This window comes from Pipistrellus kuhlii, unplaced genomic scaffold, assembly GCF_014108245.1.
Source record: "Pipistrellus kuhlii isolate mPipKuh1 unplaced genomic scaffold, mPipKuh1.p scaffold_m20_p_8, whole genome shotgun sequence".
NCBI lineage: Eukaryota > Metazoa > Chordata > Mammalia > Chiroptera > Vespertilionidae > Pipistrellus > Pipistrellus kuhlii.
In genome coordinates, this window is record NW_023425584.1 from 68098868 (window position 1) to 68112886 (window position 14019).

The following is a 14019-nucleotide window of genomic DNA, read 5'->3' on the forward strand; positions in this document are numbered from 1 at the left end:
ACTGAGCCACACCAGCTGGCCAGGCTCTTTCTCTTGATAGCCCCCGATCTGTTTTCTAGTAACTCTTGTATCTAGTAGGTGAAATGACTTTAGGCTCCCCACACCCATTCTAGGGGGCGGGGAGGGTCTGGCTAACCCAGTTCTCGCTTTACTTTCATAGTCTAAGGTCTCCTATCCTGTTTCATCTTATTTAATCATGCTTTTCTCTTAAACAGCTCTGTGTCATCCCCCTTAGGACTTCTAATGAGAAGACTATGTTTACAGAGGCCATAGTGTGAAAACCTAACTCAGAAGAGCTCCCAGCAAGACTGGGAACTGCTCCCCTAGCATTTGTTGGGCTGAGCTGAATGGATATTTTTTCCCACATGGCGTTTTCTGTGCCTGGTCTGCTTCAGAGTGAGAGGCATGTCTAGATAGTCTTAAGCCCTTGCAGAACATTTTTCCTGGGCCTTCATTCCTCTGGTCTTAGTTACTAGCACCTCCTCCGGGGCACCATGGAGGGTGACACTGGAGTCGGTCCATCGTCAGAGAGTACTGTTCTGGATTTTATCTTCCTGCCTCAAACAGTGAGATAAACACACTTTTAATCCGCATTTCTTATGCGCTCACTAGAAAGCAGACAGGGTTGTTCCAGAGTGGATTTCCTGTGTCATAGAAATCACAGATGCATAAAAGGAAAAACCAGATGTGCACAGAGAGCCTGCCTGGGCTTACACATTCTTTCATTCCCAGAGCCACAGGGCTTTATGGTCTATGTTCCCAAAGCCAGCTCATGTTTTTCTCCTTCAAATATGTACTCTGGTTCATACTCAGGATTTCAGAGCCAGGAGGAAGTAGGTATGGATCTGGATGTTTATGCACCGAAGCGTATCTCTGGATATCTTCACGCATGTGGGGGCTTGTTTGCTGGAACGTGTGGCTGTGCAGATGTAAGCAAGCTACTCCAGGGATCCCCTGGAGCTTTGAACAACCTACTTGCAACCTATCAATTCTTTCTCGTGCAGGAAATGCAAAGCCCACCTTCTGTAGGAAAGCCCCATGGCTCAGAAAGAGATGCCATTTGTCCCAGGCACATCTGCAAACTGCTTTCTCTGAGAATTGCTGAGCCCGGTGCCTTCTGGAGTGAAAGTGCGTAACATTGGTGCTGGATCTATGTTTGCCCGCTAGGATACACTGTGATTTCTCTCCTCCTCCTCCTCTTCCTCCTCCTCCTCCTCCTCCTCCTCCTCCTCCTCCTCCTTCTCTTCCTCCTCCTCCTATAAAAAGTCTGCTACACATTCTAAGTGAGCAGTATTATCTTTTTCATTGGAAACTCGTTGCCTGTTTTGAGGTTGTGTAGAAACTGTGTTGAGAACTGTGTACCATAGAGGTTACACAAATCCCTCATCTAAGGGTATGAGAAGCAGAGCAGCAAACAATTAGGCAGCTGGTATCTTGATGTCCCACTGGAGGACAGCTAAATCCTGGAGGATTAGTTGGGACAAAAGCAGTGGATAGATACCTAGTTCAGGGGTAACTTTTTGGTAGCCTAGTAGACCCTTGATTCATGATTATTTCTTGAATGCCTACTACAGTATATGCTAGAATGCCTACTTCTGTTCTAGAAGCTATAGATACTGCAGTAAAAAAACAAATAAATAAATAAAGACTCATCCTGGCTGGTTTGGCTCAGTGGATAGAATGTCGACCTGCGGACTGAAGGGGCCTGGGTTCGATTCCGGCCAAGGCACATGCCTGGGTTGTGGACTCGATCCCCAGTAGGGTGCATGCAGGAGGCAGCCAATCAATGATTCTCTATCATCATTGATGTTTCTCTCTCTCTCCCCCTCTTGCTTCCTCCTGAAATCAATAAAAAAACATATATTAAAAATATAGACTCTACTATCCTTGAAAGTATAGTCAAGTGGATGGAGACAGGCTGTCAGTGGCAATAAGTGCTATGAAGAAAAATAAAGTAGGTGTGTTTTAGATAGGTTAGGGAGGGAATTTCTTTCTTATAAGGATGTCTTTGAGCAGGGACCTGAATCAAGCGGTGGAGCGAGTCATGTGGCTATATGAAGGAAGATCATTCCACTCCAAAGGAAGAGCTTGGAAAGGTTGAGTTGGAAGTTGATCTGAGAACCAGCAAGGGGGCTGGTGTGGCTAGTGCTGGGGGAGCCAGGGAAGAGGGTGGCAGTGGGGCCGGAGAGTTTACTCGGGGCAAGACTCTGCAGGGCCTTGTCATGAGGGAAGTGAGAAGTGATAGAAGGTTTTGAGCAGAACAGTGACTGGATGTGACTCAGGTTTTAAAAGGATCACTTTGGCTGCCATGGTGTTCATAGAGTATGGGAAGGCAACAGACAAAGCAGGGGGACCGGTTAGGAACCTATTGTGGAAGTCTAGGCCAGGGAGATGGTGGTCCAGCAAGGGAAGTAGAGGAAAGGGAGGGACATATATAGATTCTGGATATATTTCATAGATAGAGCCAACAGGACTTTCTGGTGCATTGGGTGTAGAGTGGGAGAAAAGGGAGTTGAGGACGACTCCACGTTTTTGTTTGTCTGTGAGTTTGGTTTTTCAAGTAACTAGGAAAAAATGGAATTAGCATTTATTGTGATGGGGGAGAAGCAGTGTTTGAAGGGAAATCAAACTCTGGACGTGGCACATTTGAGATCTGATGAGGCACTCAAGTGGAGATGTCAAGTAGGTAATTGGCAACAAGAATCTGGAGTTCAGGAAGCCAGGTTAGATATAAAATAAGGTTCTGATATAAGCCGAGGACTCTGTACATCCCACTCTAAATAAATGCTTAAAAAGTCTCCCTCAGCCCCAGCACCCACTGAGCATATAAGACATACTATGAACCAGAGATTGAATTGCCTGGACCATGGATAGAATAGCTCTAGTCAGTCAGTCCCCTGGGTCTGACTTACAATTTATTATTAACCAATGTTTATCGGGGGCCAACTCCACGCCAGGCACTGTGCCAAATGTTGCGTATTCGATAGAGAACAAGACATGCTTCTTGTCTTCACAGAATCTTTAATCTCCGGGAATGGCGATGTCAGTACAATGCAATGGAGGTAAGAGTAGGGTGTGATTGAACATAAAGGAGAAGCACCGAATCCAGCCCTGGAGGGCAGAGAGGGCCATCTTAGCTGACACCTGAAGAATGAGTAAGGTAGCCAGGCAAAGAGGCGAGAGAACCCAAGCCGGTTTGGTTCAGTGGATAGAGCCTCAGCCTGTAGACCAAAGGGTCCCAGGTTCGATTTTGGTCAGGGAGAGCACATACTTTGGTTGCAGGCTCCTCTCTCAGGCCCTAGTTGGGCGCATGCAGGAGGCAACCAATAGATGTGCTTCTCTCACCTTGATGTTTCCCTCTGTCTTTCCCACTCTCTTAAAAAAAAAAAAAAATCAATGGGAAAATATCTTTGGGTGAAGATTAACAGAGAAAAAAAAAGAGCGAGAGCGAGAGCGAGAGCGAGAGCGAGAGCGAGAGCGAGAGAGAGAGAGAGAGAGAGAGAGAGAGAGAGGTGGAGAATGTTCTAGGGAGAAAAAAAGAGCATGTATCAAACAAAGGAAAAGTCTGTGCAGGCAAAGGACAAAAGTTCTGGTTGGCAAGTCTGGAGTGCAGAGTGGATGGGGTAGAGACAGAGAGGGGCAAGTAGTGACTGGAGGAGCGATCAGGAGCTACACCATGAAGGATCTTAATGAGCAAAGCCGGGACTTTGTTAACAAAACTTACAGGAAGCATTTGAGCTTTAAGGAGAGAAAAGGGACTAGTGTAAAGAGTGGATTGGAGGGAGACAAACCTGGGAGCAGTTACTTTCAGAGGATTGGAGACGGTGGCAATCTGACACTCATCTGCCCCTATAAATGTGTCCACATAAGACACCGCAGGGCTTGGGTTTGCTTAACCTCAAGCGAATGGGATATGCGCTCCAAGAAGCTAATTACTTTGATGGAAAAGAGACACAAGATGCCTATATTTTAATAGGGACCAGGGTGTGGGAGGAAGTGAAACACAGTGCTAGATGGGACAGCTTCCAAGAAGAGTAACGTCTAGTTATGGGGGGGTCGGGAGCCAAGAAGGGAAACAAACACCTTAAAGTCTTGCTAAGTACATCTTGCTTGGTGTGATGTGTGTGTGACGCAGTGCGTGTTTAGGACAGGGCCTGGCTTCTGTGTGAAGGCGCTAAGTGCTGGGGGTGTGTGTCGGGGAATGGAAGTTTGTGGTGGGAAGTTCGTCCTGAGCCTTTGTTAATGTGCAGAACTCTGGAATGCACACCGTGCAAGTACGTACCTGCAGCAAAAAGGGAGATGCGTGCAGCGTACGCTGCGGGAGAACACAGCCCTCAGACGGTCTGTGTCTCTAACAGAACAGGCGATGGGTTCTGTTCCAATCCAGATATTCTTTTGGTTTTGCGCACAGAAGGCACTCACGTATCTGTCGAGTGAATGATTGTTTTTCACTTCTATTAAGATCCAGTCATTTGTGGAAATCTGTAGATTTGGTTACATGTTTGCACGGGACATTTTAAGAGAAATAAACTCAACTGCCAGCCAGGCACCAACATCCATTTACAAAATCTAGCAGTTTAGATCCTGTAATGGAGTGTCTAGGCTAGCTCGAGTCCTGGCTCGTGTAAAAAACGTTCCCTGTTTCGTTTTATCCCGCAGACACTGACTGGACACTGCGGCCACACAGGCAGCGGTGAACTGGTGCTGGTGGAACTCATTGCCCTCTCCTCTGAGCCGCATTAGTCTGGGCGCTGCAATTAAGCTTAATTACATGCTATCTTGTATTGTTCCTTAATTGTTGCATGTGCATTAATCCATTTCCTACTAGGTTGTAGGTTCCTTAAGGGCAGAGGCCACATACTATAAACCTCCGGATAGGCGAGGGACTTAGCAGAGAATGTACACAAGTGAGTAAACACCCACGGATGGAGGCAAAAGGAAAACAAGAATATGTACAGGTAGCTGTTTATGTACTATAGTGAACGTAATATATAAGGCACCTTAACAAAAAGGGAGCATACATTGCTGCTAGTTAATGAAAACATTCCTTTAAAGATGAAATGTAAAATTCCAGCCTGTGTTTTCATGTTAAGGGAAGGGTTTGTGGCCCTAGACGGTTTGGCTCAGTGGATAGAATGTCAGCTCACGGACTGAAGGGTCTAGGGTTCAATTCCAGTCAAGGGCACCTACCTCTGTTGCAGGCTGGATTCCCAGCCCTGGTCAAGGTGCATATGGGAGGCAACCAATGGATGTCTTTCTCACATTGATGTTTCTCTCCCCATTCCTTCTACTCTCTTAAAAAAAAAAAAAAAAGCCAATGGAAAAATATATCCTCAGGTGAGGATTAACAACATCAACAACAACAAAAAGGGAAGGGTTTGTGTGCTAACATAATTGCTATGATCCTCAAAATGCCTTCATTTTTTATATTCTTTTCAATGCAAAACAAGAATGTTTCCTTGAGGTTGAGAATTAAGAGGTAGAATCAGTATTTGGTTAATTATTCGATAGCAGAATTATCCTATAACTGGATTTATCAACAATGGCACTATTGATATTTTAGGTAATCTTTTGTTGTCCGTGTGTGTGTGTGGGGGGGGGCGTTGGGGAGGTGGGGGGGGGCTGTCCTGTGCGTTGTAGGGTATTAAGGAGCATTGTGAGCCCATACATGTTAGATGCTAGTTGCACCCCCTCTTTTATAACTGTCAAAACTGTCTCCAGACAGTTCCCTCAAAAAAAAAAAAAAAATTAACAATAGAACTACCATATGACCCAGCAATTCCACTTCTGGATATATATCCGAAGAGATCCAAAACATTAATTCGAAAAGATATATGCACCCTTATGTTCATTGCAGCATTATTTTACAGTATCCAAGACATGGAAACAACCCAAGTGCCCATCAACAAACAATTGGATAAAGAAGATGTTGTACATATATACAATGGAATGCTACTTGGCCATGAAAATAGCGCCACCTTGCCCTTTGTGCCAACATGGATAGACCTAGGCAGGGGTCCTCAAACTTTTTAAAGTGGGGGCCAGATCACGGTCCCTCAGAGAGCTGGAGGGTTGAACTATATGAACTACTAATTCCTACTGTAACACCTCGGCTGCACTCACTGCCCAAAAAACCTGGCGGGCCGGATCAGACTCCTCTGCGGGCCGCATGTGGCCCGCGGGCCGTAGTTTGTAGACGCCTGCTGGTATTATGCTGAGTGAAGTGAGTCGGACAGAGAAAGACAAACATCAATATGATTTAACTTATAGAACAAAATAAACATACCGACAAAACGGAAACAGACTTAGATACAGAAGGCTGCCAGATGGGAGAGGGTTTGGGGGCGGGTGAAAAAAAAAATGAAGGGATTAAGAAGTGCAAATTTGTAGTTACAAAATAGTCAAGGGGATGTAGTCTATATTGTAATAACTATGTATGGTGCTAAGTGAATACTAGAATTATGGACAGGGTCACTTTGTAAACTATACAGTTGCCGTACACCTGAAACTAATTAAAATAATATTGACTGTCAACCGTCATTGAAAGAAATGGGATATATACAAGTTAAGATATTTTCAAAATAGTGAGAGAAGAAAAAAGTCTCCAGACATTGCTCCCAGTTGAGAACCAATGCTCTATAGGCAATTTGGTTCTACCTCTGTTTCCCAGAAAATAAGACATCCTCCGAAAGTAAGACCTAGCGCATGGAAAGATAAGACATCCCCTGAAAATAAGACCTAGCGCAACTTTGGGAGAAAAAATTAATATAAGACACTGTCTTATTTTCGGGGAAACAGGGTGTGTATGTATGTGTGTGTATATATATATATATATATATATATATATATATATATATATATATATATATTAAAGCAATGCTGGGAATTATGGGAAAGGAAATAATACTTATTGCTTCTTTGTTCCAAGCTAGGAATTATGCCTATGTTTTTAAGAAAGTTTTGTCTGACAGACGAAGTTGAGATTCAGCGAGATAAAGGAAACTGCTGGAGACCGTAAAGCTTGCTCAGCAGTTAAATCAGTATTGCACGCCAGGCTTGTCTGCTGGCAAAGCCTCTGCTCCCTTCCAGCACACTCCCCACGGCCACTCGGCAAGAAAAACAGGGTGCCTCACACGGACGGCTCACTGTGCATTCAACAAGTTTGCCCCCAAGTATTTAGAAACTTTCTGGTACAGGGAAATCATTCCTTTGCTAGTCATTACACGTATTGTAACATAACAACAGGCCCACACCTGGAGACCCTGGGACCCTTCCCTACGCAGGGCCTCCGGTCTTATCTCGGAAAAACAGAGCAACACAATGGAGCAGCTTAATGCTCCTCCTTACAACTTCTACAAAAGCCAGAGCCTAACGGTGCCAAAAGCAACCGGCCTTGTTTACATAAGGGCTGAAAGCTAATCGTTAACTTTCTCCCCGTCCAGAAGAAAAAAAAGTAAATAACGCCTCGTTTTACAACTACACAGGAGCGAAATGTGTAAAACGACATGAAATGGAGGAGAAAACATTAAATCAAAAGAAAAAAATGGAAAGGTTGATTGCAACTGCTCCCTCTCATTCCCCGGCGGTCCAGCTGCGCAGCCCGGGTCCCTCCGGCCCCCGCCCCACGCCCGTCCGGGGCGCTGGGGGCACTCCGGCTCCCTTTCCCGCCCGGGGCAGCGCGGCTTCCCTCGAGGAGCCCGTCCCAGAGCCAGGCCTGGGAAAAACAACAGCAAGAAACTTTGGCCAGGTTGGCGGCTCCGTGAAAAAAAAAAAAAAAAAAAAAAAAAAAAAAGCAAAGCACTCCAGTTTGGTTCGGGGCTGTTGCCGCCGGTTCCGATTTGGGGGTGGGGGTTGGGGGGTGGGTCACCCCTGGGTCAGGTTCAATGGCGTTCGTGCGCGGGGAGCCGCCGGGTAACTTCTGGAGCGCCCCCGGTCTCCAGGGGGTGTGCGCCCAGGCGCGCGGGGGGCGCGCGGGGAGGGTGCGGGCGCGCGGAGCTGGCGAGGGGCGCGCAGGCCGCGGGCACGCGCGCGCGGAGCCTGGGGCTGGGGGCGGGGTGGGGAGGGCGGTCGAGGGGGGGGGGGGGGGGGGAGAGGAGGGAGGGGGTGTGTGTCCCCGAGTCTGGCTCGTTCACTCGCTGGCGGGCGCGCTCTTCCGCTCCCTTCCGCGGGCGGGAATCCGGGCCGGGTTGTGGCCGCGGCCGCGTACGTGAGCGCAGAGTCCCGGGGAGGGAGGGGGGCGGGCAGGCCGGCCAGGTGGGCGCGAACGGAGCCTGGGCGGGCGAGCGGCGGCCGGAGCGGAGCGGAGCCGGGCGGCGGGCCGCGCACAGCCGGTGGGTGGTGCAGGGGCGACGGCAGCTGCAGGCGGGAGCCGAGCCGAGCTGTCCGAGCCGAGCGGTCCGGCCTGCGCTGCTGCTGCTGCTGCTGCTGGCGAGGCGAGGTGAGCTGAGCTGTGCCGGGACCTCGCAGCGCTGCAGCGCCGAGCCCGGGGGCGGCCTGAGAACTTCCCACGCTCCGCACGCCCTCGGGGGGAACCGGGGAGCGGGCCGGGGCCTGAGGGCCCGGGAGGCCGGGGCGCGGGGGGCACTGGCGGGTCGGGGCGCGGGGCCGCTGCGGCGGTGCCCGCGCTAGCTGGCTGGCTGGCTGGCTGGGGGTGGCCGCTCGCTCGCTCCCCCGTGTGCCGTCTTGTTTATTTCGCTCGCGGCTGGCGCTCGCCGAGGCACCCCCTCCCTAACTTTGAACGGTTGTCCGGAGTCGCTTCTCCCCGACGGAGAGGGAACTGCCCCCCCCTCCCCCCTCGCTGACCCTTTCCGGCTGGGCCCGCGCGTTCCTGCCCACTCTACCGAGCGAGCGAGCGCTGGGCTCCGGGGCGCGCGGCGCGACAGACACACCCTCTACCTCGGGCGCCGCCCCCCTGCCCCCCCCTTTCTGTCCTCTTCTGTCCACCCCCACTTCCTTCCGTGCGGTTAGCTCTGCCTCTCCTCACTGGTGGCCCCTGACCCTCCCTAGGAGCTGGCACTGTGGGCATGGGGGGCTGCCCGCTGGGGGCCCGGATGGGAGAGTTTGTCATGTGCAAACAATTTTAAAGGCAGGCTTTTCTTCCCTGCCTTGGAGTTCAGAGCGCAAGCCAATCCTAAATCCAAGTTTAGGATTGGCTCAGGGACCTAGAGAAGCCCACCTGCCAGGCGGGCGAGGGGGTGCTGCCGCCTCGCCTCTGTGATTTCTGGCAGCCCTGGCCAATTCCTGGTGTCTCTGGAGCGCTTCCACCGGCGGGCATGGTGCCAGGCTGCCAGGCGCAAGGGTTGCCAGTGGGCCGCCACTAAGTTCTTGACACTCCTCTCTCCAGAAAAAGTATATGTGGTCTAGTTTGCCTGAGAGCGAGTGATCCACAGATACCCAAGGCCTTTTTGACACCCTCCTAAGGTGTTGTGTACACAGAGGTTTTGGGTCCCAAGGAACTTGAAACGCAAGGAAACACAGCAGTTCCGTTCAACTCCACAGGCACTTGTGAGGAGCTGCGTGCTCTCAGCGCCAGGCCAGGCTCTCTGTGAGAGGACAAGAGGCACACAGATCGAAGGCCTTAGAAAGCCTGCTGTCCAGGTGAAAGCGATTTCTGACCAACTTAATGTGTTGTGGCCTCCTAAATTCTGTACATGCCGGGGGCAGGGAGCCATATCAAAGGAAAGGTTAGCGTTGGGGAATGGACGGACAGTACTACGCTCTGACATAAGTTGCGCACTGGGGATGACTCACTGGCAGAGGCCCAGAGGCAGGAGGGGAAGAAGTAACAGGTGCAAGAGGCTGCAAAGGGGCTCCCAGCAGAGAAGACGTTCAGACAGGGATCCCAGGGAGGGAGGGTACAAGGGACACACGAGATGATGTCTGCTGGGGATTATAAACTCAGGAAGGAGACGAGAAGACCAGAGCAGGTAAAGTACAACTCAAGAGAGTGCACGATTCATTTAAATGTGGAATGTATAGAAGAAGTGCTGTTTGAGTTCAGAGACTCACCAGGTCTGTATTCCTGGAAGACGAGACCCTTGAGACGGGCTTCGAGGTGCGAATGAGCATGGCTTTTCCGAGAGACTGACAAGGAGACGGCCTTGGCCAGACCAAGGGAACATTTCCTGAACGGCAGGAGATAAAGATGGAGAGGAACAATGGTCGAGATTGTAAAAGTGCTAGGAAGCCAGGCTGGGAATGACACTTCACCCTGCGTACTGTGGAGGTATTCAAGTGCTTGAGCCAGGGAGTGACATAATGAAAGGGTAGTCGGAAGGGTTTTAAAAAGTGATAATGGGAGACACATCAGTTAGGCAGCTACTACTGTGGAGTGCCCAGGGTTTGGACCGGGATAACTGGAGATGGAAAGAAGGATGCGTTTTAGAAACAGTAACATTGAAATAATCCGTTTGACAGGGGCAGGATGAAAGGAAGAAATAGACGGAAATTAATACCTTGTGGAAACCAATTGCATGCCAAGGCCTTGGAGTCGCTGTACTACCCTGCTTCCCCGAAAATAAGACAGTGTCTTATATTAATTTTTGCTCCCAAAGATGCGCTAGGTCTTATTTTCAGGGGATGTCTTATTTTTCCATGAAGAAGAATACAGTACACATTTATTGTTAAATGAAAATAAAGGAAATTTATTACCTGTATACGGTACGGTAGTACGGTAGTTGTCAACACAAACCAGACAAACTGTGAATCCTACAGTATCAAGAATTTACTCATTTATTCAATGACAATCATGTCATCATCTTCTGGAACATCATCATAACAATCCAATTCCTGAATTTCCTGGTGAATTTCTTGTGACTCCATTTCTTTCTGAATCGGTGGACCAAATCTCTCATGTTTAGCAATAGCATTCTGAGACAGAGCCAGGGGGAGGGGGGGGGCCTTATTTTCGGGGGATGCCTTATATTTCACTCAGAAGGAAACCTGTAAGTAGGTCTTATTTTTGGAGAATGTCTTATTTTCGGGGAAACACGGCAGTAGTTGGTAACTCGAGAAATTGAGAAGTTGGAAATGTGTGTTTTGGAGAGAAGTAATTGACACTCAGGCTGCAGAGAAGTTTTGTGTTTGTCAAGACATCCAAACATAGGTGTCCTGCAAGCGACTGTGACTCTGAGATTGGGGCAGGGTGAGCCAGGATGTGGAGTGTAGAAAAGGCTGCCAAGGCTGGGAGACGGAAGGCACCCCGGAAATAAGTGGGATGTCGTCTTGGTCATAGGGAGGGAGTAGAGGATGCTAGTGAGGGTCCGAATTGTTAGCCTCTGTTCTGTATTGCTATTCAAATGACATCTCCTGGTCCTGACCCTGCAGTTGGCCAAACTACTCTGGAAAACTGAAGGTCCAAGGAGAATGGGCTGCTTATTCTTCTAGCCATGAGTGTGATGGAAAGCGGGGTTAGGGGGTGGGGTAGAATGGAATTTGCTAAAGACATACATGGCTGGGTTTTGAAACGAGCTGAACTTGCTCTCCACTGAGAACCTCAGGCTAGTCCTGGTGTCCCACTTATGGGCGGAGGTGGGGAGCAGCTGGATGACCTAAAGGAGCAAGGAGGACGTTTTGGGCTTAGGGATACTGCCTTTCCCAGAGCCAGGCCAATCCCCACCTGAACCATTACCAGTCCCCAGGAATCCAGCCACCTGCCTGCAGAGGTCTTTCCTGAGCTCTGAATTCTGCTTTCTTGTTGCAAGGGGGACTGGGTGATTTGCTGAACAAATTCCCCAGGCCTCAACTTGCAACATCTGAGGGCTGGTGAATGTGAAGGATGATTGCAAAAAGTTGCAGAATGAGTGGAGAGTGTAATTGCATTTCCTTAGCCTCTCTGTTTCTTTGAGATGTAGGATCGGTGATCTCGCAGGGGAAGTGACTTGCATAGGCAGAGGTGTCCATCAGATTTTTTCTTTTCTTTTTTAAAAAAAATATATATTTTTATTGATCTCAGAGAGGAAGCGAGAAGGAGAGAGAGAGGGAGAAACATCAATGATGAGAGAGAAACATTGATTGCATTGATTGGCCGCTTCCTGCGTGCCCCACACAGGGGATCAAGCCCACAACCCAGGTATGTGCCCTTGACTGGAATCGAACCTGGGACTCTTCAGTCTGCAAGCTGATGCTCTATCCGCTGAGCCAATCTGGCTAGGGCTATTTTTTTTTTTTTTCTTTATAGGGAATATATGATGGTCAAAAAAATTGCACAGAGCAGTAGTGCTAATTCACTCTTTATAGAACAGTGTTTTCTGCTCTCTCATGGCCTAGTCCACTCTTATCATGTATGTAAAAATCTAATTCAAGTTAATAAAATACTACTTTCCTTGGCTTGGTACAGTCTCCTCTGCTACCTTTATTTTCTATTCTATTATTTTTCATTTAAAAAATATTTGTCTCCCACTACATTGATGTAGCCACTCTGTAATGGATCCTTCCCCACAGTTTGAAAAACACAGTTACAGAGAATTTTCACACCTTGTGTTTGCTAAGCTGCTCGTGCAGAGCTACCCTTATTAGTGCTGTGGGTGGAAGGAAGCATGAGGAAGAAGCTGGAAGTTGACAGGCCAGTTGGAGTGTTAGGATCGAGCTATGGTTACAGAGCAGAGCAAAATGATTAAATGCCACATGAACAATAGCTACCCACCGAGTTCAGAGGAAGGGGTGAGCAACCTGTGCTGGAGGGGCTTGGGAAAACTGTTTGGAATAGGGAAGGAAGTCTGGGCTACACCTTTGCAGGGGTGTCTTATGGCTGCACAGGTGGGAGGTGTAGCATGGGCAAAGACCTGGAGTTGGGGATGTACATGGCGCGTGCAAGAATAATGAGCAGAGCGAAGGCAGAATCAGGTTGGCAAGGGGGGTTAGGATTAAAGCATCATGTAGGGGTGATAAGTACGTGGCCCAAAGAATATGTTCCGTCTTCCGACGTGTTGTAATTTGGACTGCCCAAAGGTTTTCATAGCCTGGGAGAGATCCAGAAAACCTCTGGATTTGGGATTGCCTTAAAGAATCCCGTCAGGCAGGCTTCTAGAACCGAGTGGTGGCTGCTCCCTGGGTGTGGGAGACAGGTCTCGTGGTCTCCAGGTGTCATAGTCCCAGTGCTCCCTGTTGCCTCAGTCCAGTCGCTTTACGTCGATGCTTAGTCCTGCAGGTCTTTGGGTGTGTGACCTGCATCTTCAAGAGGATTCAGGGAGGAGTCTGACCTGACGGAATCTCCAATGTTCGTGTGCATAAATGATTTACTGTAGGCGAGTGCACAGCACTTTCTGAGTTGCTATGGGCTGGGACTTGGCAACATTGTTTTGGTGGGTTGGAATGGCACTTATTGGAGGGCTTTGTGACATATTTTCTATAGTGAGACAATTTTCTAGTGACCCCCAGATCTCCCAAGCATTCCTCCTTTCCACTACTACCTGCCACGGTTAGATGGAGGCCCCTGGCCTGTATCTTCTAAGAACGAAGTCGAGGTAATAACTTGGTCAGAGGTGAGTGGTGACTGCCACATGCCGAATGACATTAGACTCTCAGGAGCTTTGGTTCTGAGTCAGTAGTAAAGGAATAGCAGGGAGAGATGTGCTGTTTCTTCTGGTGTATCCTTACTCCTAGGATGTCCCCAGTGGCTAGGCCTCCAGGATCCAGAGGTTCACAAGGAATACGGAATCACTGGTCCAAGCCCAGGTGCTAATGCAAACGGTTCCTGGGAAACTAGGCTGCTTCTAGGACCAGCTGAAGTGAGAAGTGAGTAAGTTCAGGTCTCTGTGGTCCTGAGACAGATTGGTGTACTCTGGGAGTCCATAGCCACTTGTTATGTCTCCCCAGGTGAGCTACAGGTAAGAGACTGAACAAAAGTCACCCTGTTTTTTGTTTTTTTTTCAGATTGCACAATCTGATTACTTTAAAATATTGCCTTTGTACTATAACATTAAAAAAGAGTTGAAATGGAAGTGCTTTTTGCTTAAAAAGTGTGTGGTCTGAGGATGCTAGGATAATTAATAGTCCGTCGAATCGGATGAAATGAAACCC

General features: G+C 48.8%; 1 protein-coding gene across 4 annotated transcripts in view; it reads left to right on the plus strand.

Moving 5' to 3' along the window:
- Positions 1–8311: 8311 nt before the first annotated feature.
- ZNF395 (zinc finger protein 395) overlaps positions 8312–14019 on the plus strand; it is a 44384-nt gene continuing 38676 nt past the window's right edge. For 2 of the 4 annotated variants that reach the window (XM_036423952.2, XM_036423956.2), the window contains exon 1: positions 8318–8437. The gene's annotated coding sequence lies outside the window, so the exon portion shown is untranslated. Of the gene's footprint in view, positions 8438–14019 lie in introns of all 4 variants that reach the window. The other 2 variants (XM_036423954.2, XM_036423953.2) reach the window with 2 other exon arrangements.